General features: G+C 31.7%; 2 protein-coding genes across 7 annotated transcripts in view; one reads left to right on the forward strand and one right to left on the reverse strand.

The window, feature by feature from the left end:
• The window catches only part of LOC128986176 (protein 5NUC-like), a 61,245-nt gene extending 57,970 nt beyond the window's left edge, over window positions 1-3,275 (reverse strand). The window contains exon 1 of one of the 6 annotated variants that reach the window (XM_054406362.1): window positions 3,147-3,275. The gene's annotated coding sequence lies outside the window, so the exon portion shown is untranslated. Of the gene's footprint in view, window positions 1-3,139 lie in introns of all 6 variants that reach the window. The other 5 variants (XM_054406368.1, XM_054406365.1, XM_054406363.1 and 2 more) reach the window with 5 other exon arrangements.
• Window positions 1-17,810, forward strand: part of LOC128986173 (uncharacterized) — a 403,677-nt gene that overhangs the window by 72,713 nt on the left and 313,154 nt on the right. Inside the window, exon 3 of the mRNA XM_054406359.1 lies at window positions 12,185-12,236. The gene's annotated coding sequence lies outside the window, so the exon portion shown is untranslated. The remainder of the gene's footprint in view (window positions 1-12,184; window positions 12,237-17,810) is intronic.

Genomic DNA, 17,810 nt, shown 5'->3' on the forward strand with positions numbered 1-17,810 from the left:
AGAAAATCGGCCGGAATGCTTTAGGTTTATCAACAACGAAGATAAATATGATCTGAGTTACACACTGGTAATCTTTGAGTTGACTCTTTTAAACTCATTGTAAATATGACTGTTTTCGTTTTGAAATAACTACTGTAATACTTTGCAATTGCTCGAATTCGAGCAACATGTACACTAGTTAGTTATATTACAATTCGATTGATAGCATAAATATGTTCACATTATCTATGATGGGTTTTAAACACAAGGACATGCCTTGTGTTGTTGCTAGACACAGTCGTGTATGTTGTTGATGTTTGCCGTATGTTTATTCGCCCTAGGCTCGTATTCACAGTGTCTCACTATATAGAATATACCTGCTAGCCATCTCATCCAGGTACATTCTGGTATCAATAACTATGGTTTATTCAACATTATTTTCCGTGCCTCACAAATAAATGTTACGCGAACATCTATTATTTTTATTCTATATCTGATATCCGTTGATAAAAATAATAAAGCAGCTTTATAGATCCTTAAGACGGAACCCTGAGGTAAAGTTGAAAGCTAATTTTCACACTGGTTAAAAGTAGTTAAATATTGCCTCGACATTGCACACCACTTGACATTTTGACTAACAAAAATGGCGCTCCTGTCCCTGAAACGCTGAGAGATAATGGTATTAATGCATTACCAAAAGACATGGGCCTACACACAAACATACAGAATACATAACGGATTTGAGTTAGGAAATTCAATACTCTAAATTACTAGACCTAAAGATGACGCAAAATGGTTTTGAAATTACTGTAGTAGTACAAAAGGGGATTTTTATAAAATGTTGAGGTAAAGATCAATATACACAGGCTACGAACTATACGATGTGTAAACAACGTAAAGCGAAAACAATTCATACGTATATGCTCGAGCAGACAGCTCAAAAAAAGTTTCAATCAAATATTTAAATATTTTTATAGCATAAACTAACATCTAAAACCCAGAAAAAGAATTTTATGACAAAATAGATCGACATGCACTCTAATTGGGATATTACAATACATATTTCTTGAAAAAGTAAATTATTTACTGTAGGAAAACAATTAAACTAAACATGGCTGTAAGAAATATGCAACACCAAAGATAACTAAGCTGTATGTATGGTTGTGTTGGTGTTGTTTAAGTGATTCTCGTCAACACTGGTTCTTGGGAAAAGTACAGGTACGGTACCGAGACTAGTAATCGAAATGTGGTTATGGATAATTGGGTAGGCATAAGTAACAATAGGAGATGAAGCGATGGCAGCACAATAGCGGTGAGTCGAAACCGAAAGTGGCACATTGGAAAAGTGAGTTTAGAGTTTTGCAGCATCCTCAAACCTCTGTTGATCACAACAAAATCGTAAAGATCTTCCAAAATCGCAGCAAAATCATAGCATGGCCATCGAAACAACTTTAATGAGTGGAAACCTCGATTGTAGGCTATTATGGCGACGATGATTTATAAAATGTCAGTTTCCCATTCCTATGCAACACTGATTCACGTTCTTTTTTCGGTTAGTAAATCTCAAGTTCAATTTGACACACACATAATATCCGGTTTCTGACTTTGATGATGCCTGGTTATTTATTTAATTTACAGTTACAAATTATCGTACTGTATCAATTAAATCTTAAATACTGATCAATTAAATCTGTTATGTAAGTTAAAAGGTTATTAATCTCACTTAGTTTTGTATTTGCTTACGGAACGTGATCGGAAATGGTTGCAGTATTTGTAAACAAAATTAAATGTAAACATATCAGTGTCAGCTAGAACGTTGTTTCATAGATTACATTATCTAAACGCATACGTCGATGACGCATTCTCCAAACAGAAGAGTATATTTTATAAATTACGTATGAACAAACATTAGGAAAAAAACTTTACATCAATCTCACAAAATTGGGTTTTTGGACGTCCATTAATTTTTTTCAAAGTAGTGGGCCATATTTCAATAAATTTATAAAGACATCCTCGCCAATCAAGTGAATACAATAAAACTATTTGAATCATGATTGATGATATGGTTTTCTCGTTTCTGGTTTATATTGGAATTTTGGCGTCACAGACCCAATGTCAGACAGACAAACATACAAACAGATATTGAGATAAGACTAGTTTTGGCTTTCTTATGGTGCAAAATGTAAAAAAACTTCATTATTCTATGCAATGAGCGGACAAAACTGTAATTTTATTTATGTATATTATTTTTTGTATGAAACAAAACAATAGAAATATTTATATTGTAAATATAAAGTATCATAATCGTTTAAACACTAGAAAATATACTGTATGTATATTTTTTAATATTACTAATCGAAAGAAATTTATAAATTAGTCACTAGAAAACAATGAAACAAATTACTTGACTTTTACTCGACAAGAGCTAAACAAATTTGTTTCAGTTGCTACAAGTGAGTTGTTTAGCAATACTGACAACCGGTTTGGAGTTGGGTCATCGTCATATCTTACGCCTTGACCTTAGATATCTGCCATCTAGCCACAGCCATGTGACGCTTACATCACGTCTATGATTATCTCAAATGTCAATGTACGTTAAAAAATTTCCGACAAAATTGATTGTCATTTCTAATATGCATGACTTGAATTCTTTTTACAAATTTTAAAGGAACATCGTTGGGTAAGAGATATTAGTTTATTTGTTGTTTCCGCTATGTTAGCCCTAACTCATATTTTTTTTATGATTTTCCGCCAGATCTTAGTAGTAGCTACAACTAGAGTAAAGTAAATTAAGCTTTAATTCTAAGTAAGCAGTATTAGGATTTATTTACAACATAACAGATTATAAATAACTGTATTATAAGTTTGAATAAAGATAGTTTTTGTTAAATCGCTTATTAATGTAAACTAATACCAATGTGTAGTGTTAGTTGCCGTTCATGTTATTATTGATAAATATTGTAAGTTTAGGCATAAAGTAACAAAACCCTATAGCAAATTAAGCGGTACTCCAGTTTAAAGTATATTATTAATTCAAACATTCGTTGTTCACCACATAAAATATCATCCAAATGCAGAAGCATGTACCGGTATCTTATTGAATAATATTTTTCTCTAGCAGGCTTTTTATATTTTAATTATGTGACAATATTAAATTTACCACATACTAAATCACTCCCATAAATACCAGACACTCTAAACACTCGTCACAGCTGCAGCACGACACTACACTACTGTTAGGCGTAATCCAACAATAAGCCGCACCGTGCCGACGTCGACATTTAACTGCGGCGGGCTACCGAGCCTTCATTCGAGCACAAAGATACAATTATTGCCAAGCGGTTTTCTCTAGTGGGGGGGCGACGGGAAACGACCTTGGGGAATCGCGCGAAAGTAGTACTACAGGGACAAGAAATAAATCATGTTCGAAAGTGAAATCAATCGACTAATAGGGACTGACCGGTTAACAGTAATTTAGAAAATTGCTCTACATTCTTGTAGTTGCTGCACCTTGTTACAAAACTTACTGGCTCGAACTTCCCCGATAAGAATGAGCTGTAATAGTTTAGCTCAACGATTTTTCAAACAAACTGTATAGCTACATTAGTTATGGTTAGTAATTTAATTACCAATCACCCATGCGATGGGGTCATAACTGGATGTAATTTAACTCAAATATATCAGTGTAGTATTGATTTAGTTGACAAATGTTGGATGAAACAACTTTTAAAGAGACATATTCTTTTTAGGGGGACAAACTGTTTAAAACAATAATAACTAATCATGTTAGCTAACAAATTCATGTAAAACAAAGTTAGTCTTTCGTAAAATCCTCAATAATTTTAGTTTCTCCTTGATATCCATGTGTTCAAAGTGTTATTAAAACATGCTTTAGGCAACCGTCAAAACAATGTATTCATAAAGCATATATATTTATGTAAAAAAATGCATTATTCGTAAATGAAAGTTATGGATTTAAATTCAAGAAACGTAAATGAAATAATTAAAAATGCCAAATATTATGTTGATTCAATTAGAAAAGTAATTGGCGTGACCTAATTTAATCTGAAAGAGTTAACTTATTTTCATTTGACTAAGTGATTCTTTACGAATTCGACTTAAGAATTTCTATGGAAATTTGAAAATTACTGGGCACACTAAACGAGTGAGTTAGAGTGTTTAAAAGCATGATCCAATTGACTATATTGTCTTGTCTCCTTCACTCGCTCTGCACCTGCCTGAAATATTATACTGGTTAAACTAGGCCTACACAATATGAGAAATACTACTACTCTTAGACCTTCAACGGATATGTATACACATACACGTGGGACACACAAGTATGTACCGAGAATTGTACGTTTTTACAACCTACATCGTTAGTAGATTTCCTGTAGCAATAACAGTAGCGTGTGCTTAGGAATACAAAACATGACTTGCATCGTCGTAAGAATAAGAGTATCTATCTAACTCACCACCTATCTCAATAAACAAAGAAAACGCATTATGAAAGTTTTTTTCAAAAAATGTATGAAGTATATGCAAATACTTTTACCTCCTTTAGATTGTATCTAACCCAAGGGGTGGACCGCTCCCTGGCAAAACCTCTAAAAATGCTGTTGGAGTTGCAAAACAGACTATTATACACCTCCAGTCAAGAGACCCCACTCACTGACTGTTATGATCTGTTTATCATAAAACCTGGTGGTATGAATCCCCATAACATGTACATAGAAAAAAGTTAAGCACGGAATGCAACGAGTAATTTTTGTGAGTTACACCTTTGGTCGGTCAATTTGGTTAATTTTCTTCTATTTTTCGAGTACGGGAATATGTGTGCCAATAAGATGAGAAAAATAAACTTTAACACACATTGTTCAAGCAATCAATAACACTTAGATTTAAGGGATGCAAAATACTTTAAAATGGTTGAATAATTTTTAAAAGCCTAATTAAATTTACAGTCAAGAAACCAGTGCGAAAATTATGGTCTTTGCCCAACAAATTATAAACGTCACAAATGTATACAACTAACTGATTTACCAAAATAATTGGCCGATTTTGGATTTAGTTAAATTAATTGGAATTCAAAGACATAAAATTGAAAACTCGAGAAAAAATAATAACTCTGCAGTAGGAGCTCGTTTATCTTATTGATGCTGATATCACCCTATTAAAAAATATTACTGAGAGTTAATATCAGTAATTTCAGTAACAATTCAAGTTACACAACCCGTTTTGCAGTTTTAGCGAATATCCCTATAGGGAAGTAGCTATTACCATAGGTGGCACGGTAAGACCTAGACCCGGGACCGATGAGGCCAAAAACACTATTCGTTCAAATTTTTATATTTGTATATATATATATATAGACTTGTATATATATACGTCCGTGAACGCGATAACTTGAGTAATTTTTGTCCGATTTCGATGAAATTTGGTTTAAAGGTGTAAAGCGGGATAAACTTGAATGAGTTCGCGAACCAGCACGATCGGACCATGGGATCGGGGCTTTACGGGGGGTTTTATGGTGTAAAAATTGGGTTTTCTCACTTTTGACCCTCAAAACACAAAATTTCCTGATTTCTCTTTAGACCTTTTTAAAGAGCTTAAAAAAAAACAAATAATTTAGTATATAAAAGTATTTTTGTTCGATTATTAGTAACGGAGAAAATTAAAAAAATTGTAAATTTAAAATTCCCATGTTATTCTTATGGAGAATATTGTCAAATGTTGTAGTTTGCTTGTTTATGGATATATTTTGATCAAACTTGGCAAATTTATTTATTTTGTAATAAGCTATCAATATTTTACTCAAAAACACACTTTATTAGTTTCCTTGTAGCAGCAAACCTAGGTACTCGTTAAACCTAATGTTATTAAAATATATATTTAACTGAAAATCAATTCAGTCAGACAAATGGAAATTCGCTTAGTCGGCAGGTTTGCTGTGGCGGGGGTATTTTTATACTAAGTTATTTATTATTTATGTAATACAAGAAAATTTCTAGAATAAGAACATTATAAATCGTAAACCGAGCGTGAAATTAAATGTTAGCACATATTCCAGAACAGGGAGGCAAGAAGGAAGCAAGATGTGTCAAGAACACAATGCTTTGTAAGATTCATCATGCTGCACTGCCAAGTCCAGGCTGTTTGCTTCGCAGTTGTTCATGCTTTTCAATCAAGCAACTAAATTTTGTTGAGAATTCAGATAGTATGTAATTTTAAATCTCATCTCTTCTGAGAATTTTAAAATAACATGAACGTAAAGTAGTTCTGTGCGCATTATAATCCATGCTGGGGCTGGATTCAAACCAGAACTGCGTCCCTACCAATTCGTTTTGAAATAATATTATTTCTAACATATTTTGATCCGTAGGTATTGACCTGAGTTACTCTGTAAACAATTTAAGTTGTACTGAGAAACGCTCGGAAATAAAGGCATTTTTATTTATTTACTTATGTTAATGTCCAAATTGTATAGTCTTAACTACTAAGGCACGCCACATTAGCATTACATGAATTGAATATTTTGTATGACTTGCTGGTCAAGTTTACCAAACAACCACAGTTTAATAGTAAAATTATGTTCTTCCAAGGAAAAAAACCATTCAAATCGGTTTAAATGTATTTTGAACAGTATTAAGGCATTTACATATTATCATATACTAAAAATATGTTAAATTGTATTTTTCTATAAATTTTCAGGTTGATGATATTTTATCATGTAAAAATCCCTTCTTTTGTTTATACAACTTAGGAAAAGCCATCACATCACTCATCGGTGTGTGTAGTACGTTTTACTACCAAGAGACACAAGTAGAGATCGTAGTAAACCTGTTAAGAACGTATTAAGAGATGTAAATCTATTTTTGCAACACTCAGGTAGTGTCTCTAGGCTAAACTTGGAGCAGTAATCTAGTAAACATTCAACCCAGTAGAGTGTTGGGGTGTACCATGGATAAATAGGTCTAACAGAATTTCCTCACTCCCTTCAAGTTACTTCATCTGGTCCCTAGTTTGTTTTGATTATTCTACTTAATATTCTTACAAATGCATTGTTATTTTTTGAAAAATATTCACCATTTAGATAATGCCTCTAAAGTACCTAATATTTATATATGTTTCGCGCTTTAGCCTAGCGTCCTTAGAAGTGAAGATAGGACAAAAGATTGTCAATTTATTACCGGGTGAATATTTTAAAATAATAATGATAATTTAAAATAATAATAATTCATTGACCAAACGAAATTCAAACCCCTGTTAAAGGTTCGAGACTAGCTCATCGGACTATATATCAGTATTCCAGCTGTGTGGTGGATTTCGCACGTTTCTAATCACTGTAAGTGCGATGCAGTGCATTCAGTCGAGTATTTGAATACATGTCACGAATGTAAGAGCGGTGTAGCTTAAAAATTCAACACAACACGCAACATGTTTTAAATATATTAGCTTCTTTCTTATTTTAAAATCAACTTAAGATAAATATTATTTAAAAATTAAGATTGTTTCACAAGGTGGAGGACTTAAAACCAAACTGGATCAATACTTTTATATAAGCGTAAGATAAATATTAAAACAAACCCGAGATATTTAATCTTATATAGCCGACGAAAAAAACAATATTTTTTCTATTTAAAGTTTTGACTCAGTTTTAGTGAGCGAAAAATATACATGCAACTTGTATATTAAGGATTATAAGATTCATAAGCATAGTTTATAATTCAGTATACATTTTATCAAGCAAAATAATGTTAACAAATATTTTTCCGCGTGGTAGGGTTACAAATAAATTTACAACGGGCATAATAATATAGTGGTTCACAATCAATATTCACTTTTAAAATCCTCACCTCAGAACTTAAAGCCCACGGTCAGTATCGAAATGTGAATAGTCCTATACCATCCTTGGTATGGTAGCTATATTTTTGTAAAATTTAAACCCAGTCAGTTTAGTAGTAAATTAAATAGTTAAATATTATTGGAAATACAGGCAGACACCATTAGATTTTATATAATAGTGTATATAGATGATTAAAACTTAAAAGTTTGTCATTTTTTATTTTGAAAAACTTTAGAAATGTACTGATTGTATTAGTTGGTACGATTAAAAACAATTTTAACATGCTCTCATTTTTTAATTGATCTGGAAACTAAACGGTTAATCAGAAATTAACGCTTAAGGGGTACATTTTTGCATTAAATTTTGTGTACTTTTGATTTTAATAATATAGTTCATTTACGAAAAGTTGCTTATTTCTTAGTTATAAGCAAAAAATACAATTTGTTTTACTTTTTCACAATTTTGTTAATTTTGCGTCAAGAATTGTTTTTAGCAAATCTCAGATTCGGATTCAGCACCCCAAAAAATATACCAAACGGAAACAATCTAAACTACCCCACAACTTCCCTGGTATAATTATTTGTAGAGTTTAATATGAACACAGCCTTGACTCTAGATCCTGCGATGCCTTTGGCGATGTGGCAATCTTCATGGATTAGTGTTCAATTTGTTGTTACACAGGTTTTAGTTTACATCAATGCGAAAAGCGCTTATCTTAATTACTTTGCCTGAGGCATTGTTGTTACTTCTCTCCAAGACGAAGTGAATTTCAGAAAGCAAGTAATCCGTTCCTTTGCCTGTAATTGTGCTCTTCGTCTTTCCTATGAAAACTCCCAGTAATTTTGTTTGATTTTTTAATATTACATAAGAAATTTTTACTAAAATTTATGTGTGTCGTGGATGAGAGGAAGGATTTAGGATGATTAAATACTGTGTTTTTTGTAAAATACTGATTTAAGTCATTCACACTAATTAATTTTAAAAACATCTTAAAATGAAAGGAAAACGTAATGTCTACTAGAGTGTCATTTGATTAATATTAAAAATTCCAGTAATAAAAATATGCAGCGCTTACTATGTGAAATAATTTTCTGACTGAGTTAAAAGCTTAAGTAAGTGACTAGCTACAGCTGGTCCATATAAGTCTACTACATCATATAAAGTCTATGATACTCATAGGAGAAGATATAAGTATAGACAGACTAGCAGAGTACCCGTCCTTCGTACGGGGTTGGCGTAAGTATAAAATGCTTATTGCAGTTAACTCGTGCTTTGCGTTTGCAATGGGAGAGGATACGTAAGTTTTAAGAAAAGTTGGTTTATTATAATTTACTGTATACTATAGTATAGCACAACTGCCATAGCCATAATGTTCTAACACTGCAACTAAACAATAGAATAAAGTTATCACAGCTTTTACTTCCTGCTTGGTTTAAATTAGCTGTTGTCATAAATGAATAAAATAATTAATAGTGCTGCACCCTGCTGGTAATCCTTATAAACTTTTATTGCTATTGAATTCATCGAACCAACCTGTGTAGTTGAAACAGCTGTCATCATTCTTTAATTCCTTTTAAATGTGAATACTCATAAGTTTATCATGATAAACTCTAGAGCCGCTGGGGGAGGAGCCCGAAAGGATTTTTGAGATAAGAATATGTCTATATGTTAATCGGGAATGTGAGCTATCATCATACCAAATTTCAACCCAATCCGACAAGTAGGTAATGCGTGATTGAACTTCAAACAAACAAACTTTCGCATTTATAAAATTAGTAAGATTACACTGATATTTGCGAATATAAGTTAAATTGAAACAAGTTGTTGTACAGGCACTTCTTTAAAACTAGACAACATCTCAAGCCAGCCACTTCTAAAGATAACATACGCTAGTTAGAAGTGTTGTCTCCAACTACGGTACCAAGTGCCGATACTGGTTAAGAGTATACCGACTAAAATTATAATAAACAAATATACCGATCTAAGATAAGGTGATAAATAGCACTTCATAGATGAATGGGTAGTTTATGTCATAAAACGGAACAACTTGTTGACTACCTTTATAATGCGATAAAAACTTGTCCCGAGTAATTTGGAACTCACTTGCAGAAATTATAAGAGAGAGTAGTAAATGCTACTCTGTTATGAATTACTTAACCTATAAAACAAATTATTTTTCTTTTATATTTACAAATATATTATTATTGTTTCATATAATTGACGATATACCATATTTATAAGAAAACAAGAACCATAATTTATCAAACTACTTAATATTAAATATTGTCAGATTAAAATGTGTGATTTAAAAACATATACACTGCACTCGCTGGACATTGTTCTTACAAGCCACACTCTCTTATGTGGTAAAAATTTGCAATTCAAACTACTAACCCACTTAACTACAACAAAAGGTATTGTGTATTGCGATGATACTTTATTCTTCGCCGTATTTAATATTCCCAGTATTGTGTGGGATAATACAAAGAATCTTTGCAATATATGAGCCTGAGAACACAACGCTGCTAAGATTTTATCCAACACTACGCCAAGTACAGAAGCGTTTACTGTGTGGCTGTTTCATATTTATGATTAAAGTCGACATTTTTTACCTATTATACTTTGATAAAAATATAAGAACCATTTCTTAAGAATATTCTATTACTTGACATAAATTCATCGTGGATATTTATAATATCTATAATTTCACTTCAAACTTATTTCCATAATACAATTTTCAATTTGTCAATAGTGTTTCTATTCTTCTTTTTTCAGCTTATAACATCCTAAACTATAGAATCTTTTTCATCGTCATATTCCATAACGACTGTTTTTAATTTGATATTTCTCATGGCGGACTTACTGAAAAAACAGGTTATACTATAATTGTATGCTAAGCTAGAACGGTATTCAAATAGACATTTCAGTCCTGTATGCACCTAATTTTAGGGTTGGATAAATCATTTATTCTTCTTAATTTCTTGAAAAACGCTACATAAAGTAGTGATATAGCACGATATTCCCTTTATGTCAGTCAAATAATCAGCATCCAAAACCTCGCAGGCTTTACGCGTGTTTCTCGTCACTGTAAAGTCCGTTACTGGGCTACAAACGTCATGTACTTGGACTAGATGAAACTTATGATTATAATTTAAATAAGTTCAATAGATAATACCTACTGGTAGGGAAATCTAGTTTATGCAATTTGCATCATGTTGTCTATTAGCGTGTTGTAAGAGATAAAGCAGTCAAAATAAAAATTACAAGTTCGGAAATTTTATGAAACGTCTCCTGTATGAAGAAAACAAAGTCAGAACTGAAATCAGACACCGAAAAAACTTTATTTATTTTTTAATACGTGTTTTACTTAACAGTTTATTTGTTTATATTAATTATTAAGATTGAACTAAAAAATTATCTTATTTAAAACAACTTAAAGCATATAACGTTGCCATGAGTCTCCTCATAAAGGTCAGATTATATCATGATTGAAAATACGTAAAACCTTCCTCTTAATCGTTCCTTAAGTGTAATAAATTATAAACCATATAAACTGTTGGGGAGGATTAGTGACGTTTATACTTTAACGCATGGATGATCATATTGTCAAAAACACAACCACTCTTCGTCCGTTTTGAAGGTTTTCTGAGGAAAATAATATCCGAGGAACTTTACAGAATGTTGGCATCTTCTCTTTGATCGTTTAGTAAAAAGGACCCCTGGAATTTTTACTGGATTATTCAAGAAGGGGAGGGTGTATCATACCAACGAGCTCGTTGTGCCGATAAAAATATTTTACATGTTTAAAATTATTTCAATATATAATTTAGCATGTAAATTAAATTAAATTAAATGAAATTAGCATGTAAATTTAAGAATTGATATGGAACGATTGACAATTATAAACTCAAACACTTTTTTCTAACAAAAATAATGTTCATACAATGTATTTCCTATTGCAAAGCTAATTCATTTTAAACATGGATTTGTAGTTGAATGTTTACCATAGCCATTATCTATTAAGAAAAGTATTGTTAGTGTTGATTTTTGATTGGTTTTATAAATGGTTTTTTATTGTTCATAATGGTATAATAGTGGAACTAATAGTGGTATGGTGGGAATAGTGGTATTATAAAGGTGGTGGTATAATGGTGGTATCTTCTAGTATCCTAAGTCTATCTCTCCACTGGTAAAGGTGTAGTAATATTCTTGAGAGAGTTAACAAAATTATCTAACTAACTTACTCTTTTGGTTTTTGTATATATTCGTAATTTTCTGTAAATATTCCATTTAAATACTTATGAGCCATTGTTTGGTAAACGTTGATATAATATATCATAACGTATACTTCTGTTTTAGGTGATACGAACGAAAAGAACAAGCTGAGGAGAAGACGGTCATCATCTTTTAGGTGAGAAACTTTCCAATTACGGTATTTACATTGTTCACTTGCACATTCACCAAGTTACACTCAACGTTTACTTATTGCACTACACATATGCCCTGCAACTGTTCTATTGTGTTCAATAAATAAGTAAATCGTGTAAGACTGTAATATCCATAATTTTATGTGAGCAAATAACCAAGAATGGTACGGTGGCGTCGTCCTGTAATCCGGCTACTAGGAGGTCACGAATTGTGGATATTTATATGCACTGTGGATGCAATACTCCCTGGTGTGGATTAACGTCCGCACTAGTGGGTACTACGACTATCCGCAGTACTATCCTGATAATTAGACCAATTCGTTAATACAAAGGCTAAAATGTGGTTCGGATTCCACCATAAACTGTAGGTCCATTGGCTGTATTTTCTATTAATTAACAGCTGTGTCTAAGGAACATGTCGGCCTTAGTCACTAACAAGACTACAAGATCGTGCCACTCAACCTACACTCATCCTTAACTCATATTTGGGAAAATACGCATATAGTGGCGTCCCCATCTTAAAATAATTAATAATTGATTGATAATTGAAATAGAAATTTACTTGAACATAATATATTACAAACCAACTCGATGTATGAGTTCTGACAGAGAAAACAGAATTAAAATGACAATGCCACGTATTGACCGGCGTATTTTCTGCCAGATGTCTCATACTGATATTGAGTAGTCAACAAGTAAAGCATTATAAATAACACCAAAAAAACATAATACTTAGCGATCCGAGTGTGTTCCTTTTTTTCAATACAATAATAGATTCAATAATTAATATAACACCAATAAGATTATTTATAACAGTTGTAACAAATATAGTTAGCCTCATTTGCTTAATGTTATTTTCGCATTAGTTAAATGCAAATCAGTAAATAGCATGGCGTCGATATCAAAATAAATGTTGCAAAAATGATTATTTTCATTTATATTAGCTTGATTGTTAATTAATCAGCATGTAAGACCAAATTTGCATTCAATTGATGAAAGCACGCACAATATTTTAATGATCGCAATTTGTTTTCAGTGAATGTTAGTTAATTAATCCATTATTGAATTGTTTTAAATTAAAATATCAACATATTTTCAAACTCGAATGATGTATAAATCAATTTGTTACTCAAAATATGGATTGAATGTGTGTATTTGAAATTTACATTTGCATTTTTAGGTTATATATGAGCAGCACTAGATTTTAAAATAGTTTAAAATCCACTTCGTAAACATGCCAATTCATTACTTACATTTGTACTTGCAATGCTAATAAAACTACAAAATGCAATAGAAGTTAAAAGCTGTACAAAAGTTCTTCGTAATGCTTTGTAATTTTTTTAAAATCATAATCTAATACATACTCCAATCTACTAAAGAACATGTCAAATAAACTCAAAATACACATTGCGAAATGTTTTACTAAATGTGTTTACTACAGCATTGGTTTATGTAGGGCATGTAAGCAGAAACAAGGTAGCTTGAAATATGAACCCCTTAATTTGTCTCGGCTCTCAGATTTGAATACCAGAGTCTGTCATGAAAGGGCTGTCGAAATGAACCTATTTTTCACCGCTTTCAAATTTCGCATTGCTTGTTTTAAGCAACGAATATTTTAAATGAGGAAATCTGTTACATAATGAACATTCTAGAAAAATGTGATTTTAAAGGCATATTTGGCAACTATTTGTTATGCATGTACATTTGTCCGTTTCGCCATATTACATTAATGCTAAATATTATGAAATACTGTACATCGTCATTTGGATACTTATTTGCTTGATGGTTTAGTTGTGTCCATTTGTCATTTATAAAAATTGACTAAGTAAAATACTATTTCGCTAAAAAACATCCAATCAATTTTTTATTCTAATTTAAGGTAGTCTACGACTATGCTAGACATCCGTTGGTTCTTCAATCTACGAAAAAACAAACTAATATAAGAAAGCGCTTCATTCTTTTGCAATATCCAATCAAAGCCCAATATTGCTTCCTTTGAAATATTTCTTTTGAAGCCGTAATGTCATTTATGAGCTTTTGTTCCACAAACCTCAATAAATCGGCTTAGGAAACACAATTATGATGAAATATTAGGCCTACACGCACAATATGAACTCCGTACTTTAGTGTCGTCAGTGCATGCTGATTGAAAGTAATAGAGTGACGTAAACATTGAAAATAATAGGTATTTGAAAAAAAATTTTTGCTTTTCGCTTGTGCTGGTATTTAGAAAAAAGATTTGATTCGTATTGAGGTTAGTTAAATAATTTCGAACGTACTTTTGTTCAATTTACATACTGACTTAGTTGTTTGATGTAAATTACTGATTCTATAATGAAACAATCTTTATCAACCAATCAAAACTTGAAGGTCAAGTATAGATTCACTTTTGCACTTATGCAACAGCACCGATCCCAGTAACAGAAACTAAAAAGTAAAATAGATTTTTTTACTGTATCACACCCTGCGAGCTCTTATATTCAACAAAGTTTATTTTGAATAGATTGCTACAGCATGTCTATAAAATAGGATGGTTACTTCAATATACAAAAGCCAAGGCTGTCAGTATTTCACATGAAGTCTACCAAGAGACACCAAGGACATTTCTCTTCAGAATTCAAAAATCAACAATAAAACTGAAGCTACGTACAAAACAAAAAAAAACTAAAATAAAGTAATATTCAAGCCTTATTATATTCAACGGGATAACCATTCTTCATGAGTAAAAATCAATAGCCTGCCTATTAACAATAAGAGTAGGAAGGTTATAAGCATAGATATATTACTTGAAACTTACAGTGAACTACAGGGTGACAGTAGAATGGCGTGGCATCATCTGTGTGACTGTTTTACTAAGATCGGTTGTTTCTTTGGCCGGGATCATTAATAAAATCCCAATAATTAAAGACACCAGGGTCTACTTCCAACACTTAAAAGCTACTAATTTTTCATAGAGAACATGAGAAACCAATTTAAACACAGTTAAGTGTAAACATAAAATCTCGAATTTGTCATTTGAGACTAGTCAAAGGTTTTGGTGCAATAATGAATAATCCAATAAAATATCACCTCTTAAAATCGATATAGTGTCTCAATATGAATGACCAGAGAACGACAGTTTTGCAAGTTGACGTTGTTACTTCAACGACATTTTAGTACAAGGGAGGAAACAGACTAAGAGGCCAATAATTAGTTTGAAACTTGCAGTTGATGTTGCGCCGCAGCTCAAACTTGGGCTAATAATCTGCTTGTGACAATGCCTCAAATTGTTGAGATGTTATACGCACTACTTGGGTGCGTGACGGTGCAACCAAGTGTGATAGATAAAGTGTTAATGCGCCCAGTTCTACCACACACGCAAAACTAAAATCTCAAAATCATGGACACCCTATATAAATGATGTGGTGGCAACTCCTCACCTTTGATTCAGTACATCGTGACATTTCGTGACAAGGAAAAATACATGTGACGGAAAAAATAAATTTTGGGGATTTCCGGCACACTCTTATGATGTAATTAATAATTAAGTATACATTTTACATTTTTAAGGAACTATTTTCTTTCTAATCCGTCAGTCAACTTGAGAATTTTATTTCGGCAAATAAATTAAGAGTGTTTTCTAATTTTACGTGTTAACCGGAGACAAAGTTTATTTTTGAAAGTAGTTAAAATATATAGTCCACAGCAAAAACATTTTATGGTAATGTAATTAAAAGTATCTGCAGCAGGCTAAACGGTAGAATTATTTTTAAATTACGATATTTTTTTAGATAATCAGTAAACGTAGATTCTATAAACGTTGTACGTTCTCGTTAAATTATACCAATTAAATACATACGAGATACGAGATTTTACATTACCATTTATGCGAAAGCATGCTATTCTAATTAAAGAGGAAGACTTTGTTTCAGAAACAAAAGACTTCTGTTGAATCAGACAGAAAAGATAAATAATGAGAAGGACTTTGGCGGGAAGCTGTACAAGTATTTCTTACAAGAAAAACTTTGAAATGTTTCCTTATGGCTTTGCTAGTGAGATAGTTATTTTTGGTGGCTGAAAGTTACGTTTTGCTGGCTATGCCAGCTGCCATCGTAATTTGGGGACCGAGCAGGTTTTACAGCCCGGGGCCGCAAAGTCAGCTGTCCGCTTACTTACTTAAAACATTAATGCATTTTAAATCATTTTTTGAATAATTTTCACCGTTGCCTAGCAACTATTTATTTTGATTTTGCTGATTCCTCATATAATTGTTTCTTCACATAACCTTAAAGTTGTAGTTGTGTTGACAATCAGTGTGCATTATTATAATGGTGAATAGTGGTAATAGGGTGTAGTGTGGTTAAAATAGCGTTCTTACCACGGACCAAAATAGTTTTGCAGCTCTCGATCGATTTAAAAACTATCTCGAGCCGGCAAAACCTCATTTTCAGCCCTAGGTACGAAATATACTATTGTGTACATTTGTTGTCTAGCAACAAATAAAAATTAATAAGGTCCATACAAAAGTAATGTTATGATTTAGGAGGTCAGTTTGAATATTATGTTAAACTATATGACTGTATTACAAACTATCTTTAGGATTATTTAAATAAGCAATAATGTCATAATGTTTCTCTAATATCAGTACAAAAGAGCATAGTTTGAACAAAATTAAAAAATATTTTTAACTCTTGTCATACGTTGTTTGGTTTTGTACTTTTTCTAGAATTATGAACAACAGAGTTTGACATCACTATACCAGTTAATGTGTAGTCATTTTACCTTATGAGTAATTAAACATTATACTTTTATAGTGCACGACAAATTTAATCTTATTTAAAAAATAAAAGTATGATTTTCTTCACTCACAGTTTTGAATCTTTTTGTGTTTAGTATGCTTATTCATAAAATTAACTATTTATAATTAAATGTTTTATCTGCATAGTCAATGTTTGTATTAACTTTTTTATATCTTGATTTTAGAGGCAGAATATCCACCTATTTAAAGGAATAGCAGACATGAACCATTGTTCTAAATAGTTGATTATTAATAATGAATTGAACAGCTTCCCTAGTGGTACTTAACTTCACTCTCGGAGATTTGCTCTCAATGCTTCAAAGTAGTAATTACTAGAACATCCTTCAGAAAACAATACCTTTTGTCCCCCTTAAGACAAACGCCTGAGCCCTTTAAAACCAAATTACCTTTTTTCAAATTGGAAATATTCACTTACTGTTGGATAGTTTGTATTCATTTTATTTAAATTTACTATAATTTTATTTTAAAATTACATGCATTGAGATTCTAAAATATAATTTAATACCAGGGTGATATTTGTTAGTGTAAAAACTTTCTTAATTTGTATGTTCATGGTCTATAAGAAACGACAAAATTAATATAGATAAAAAGATTTCGGTGACAATCTTATGTCCAGCCACGTTTCGACCTCGATATTTATGAGTAATTTTCATGGCGACTCAAACTTTAGACTAATTGACGAATCTTGTTTACTTACAATTTAAATTTACTTAAAGAATACTAGGAGAACTCATATACCAACCTTTGTTAAGATGCGTTT

The sequence above is a fragment of the Macrosteles quadrilineatus genome, unplaced genomic scaffold (assembly GCF_028750875.1).
Source record: "Macrosteles quadrilineatus isolate MER2022 unplaced genomic scaffold, UCM_ALF_1.0 Scaffold_2__2_contigs__length_208266976, whole genome shotgun sequence".
Taxonomy (NCBI): domain Eukaryota; kingdom Metazoa; phylum Arthropoda; class Insecta; order Hemiptera; family Cicadellidae; genus Macrosteles; species Macrosteles quadrilineatus.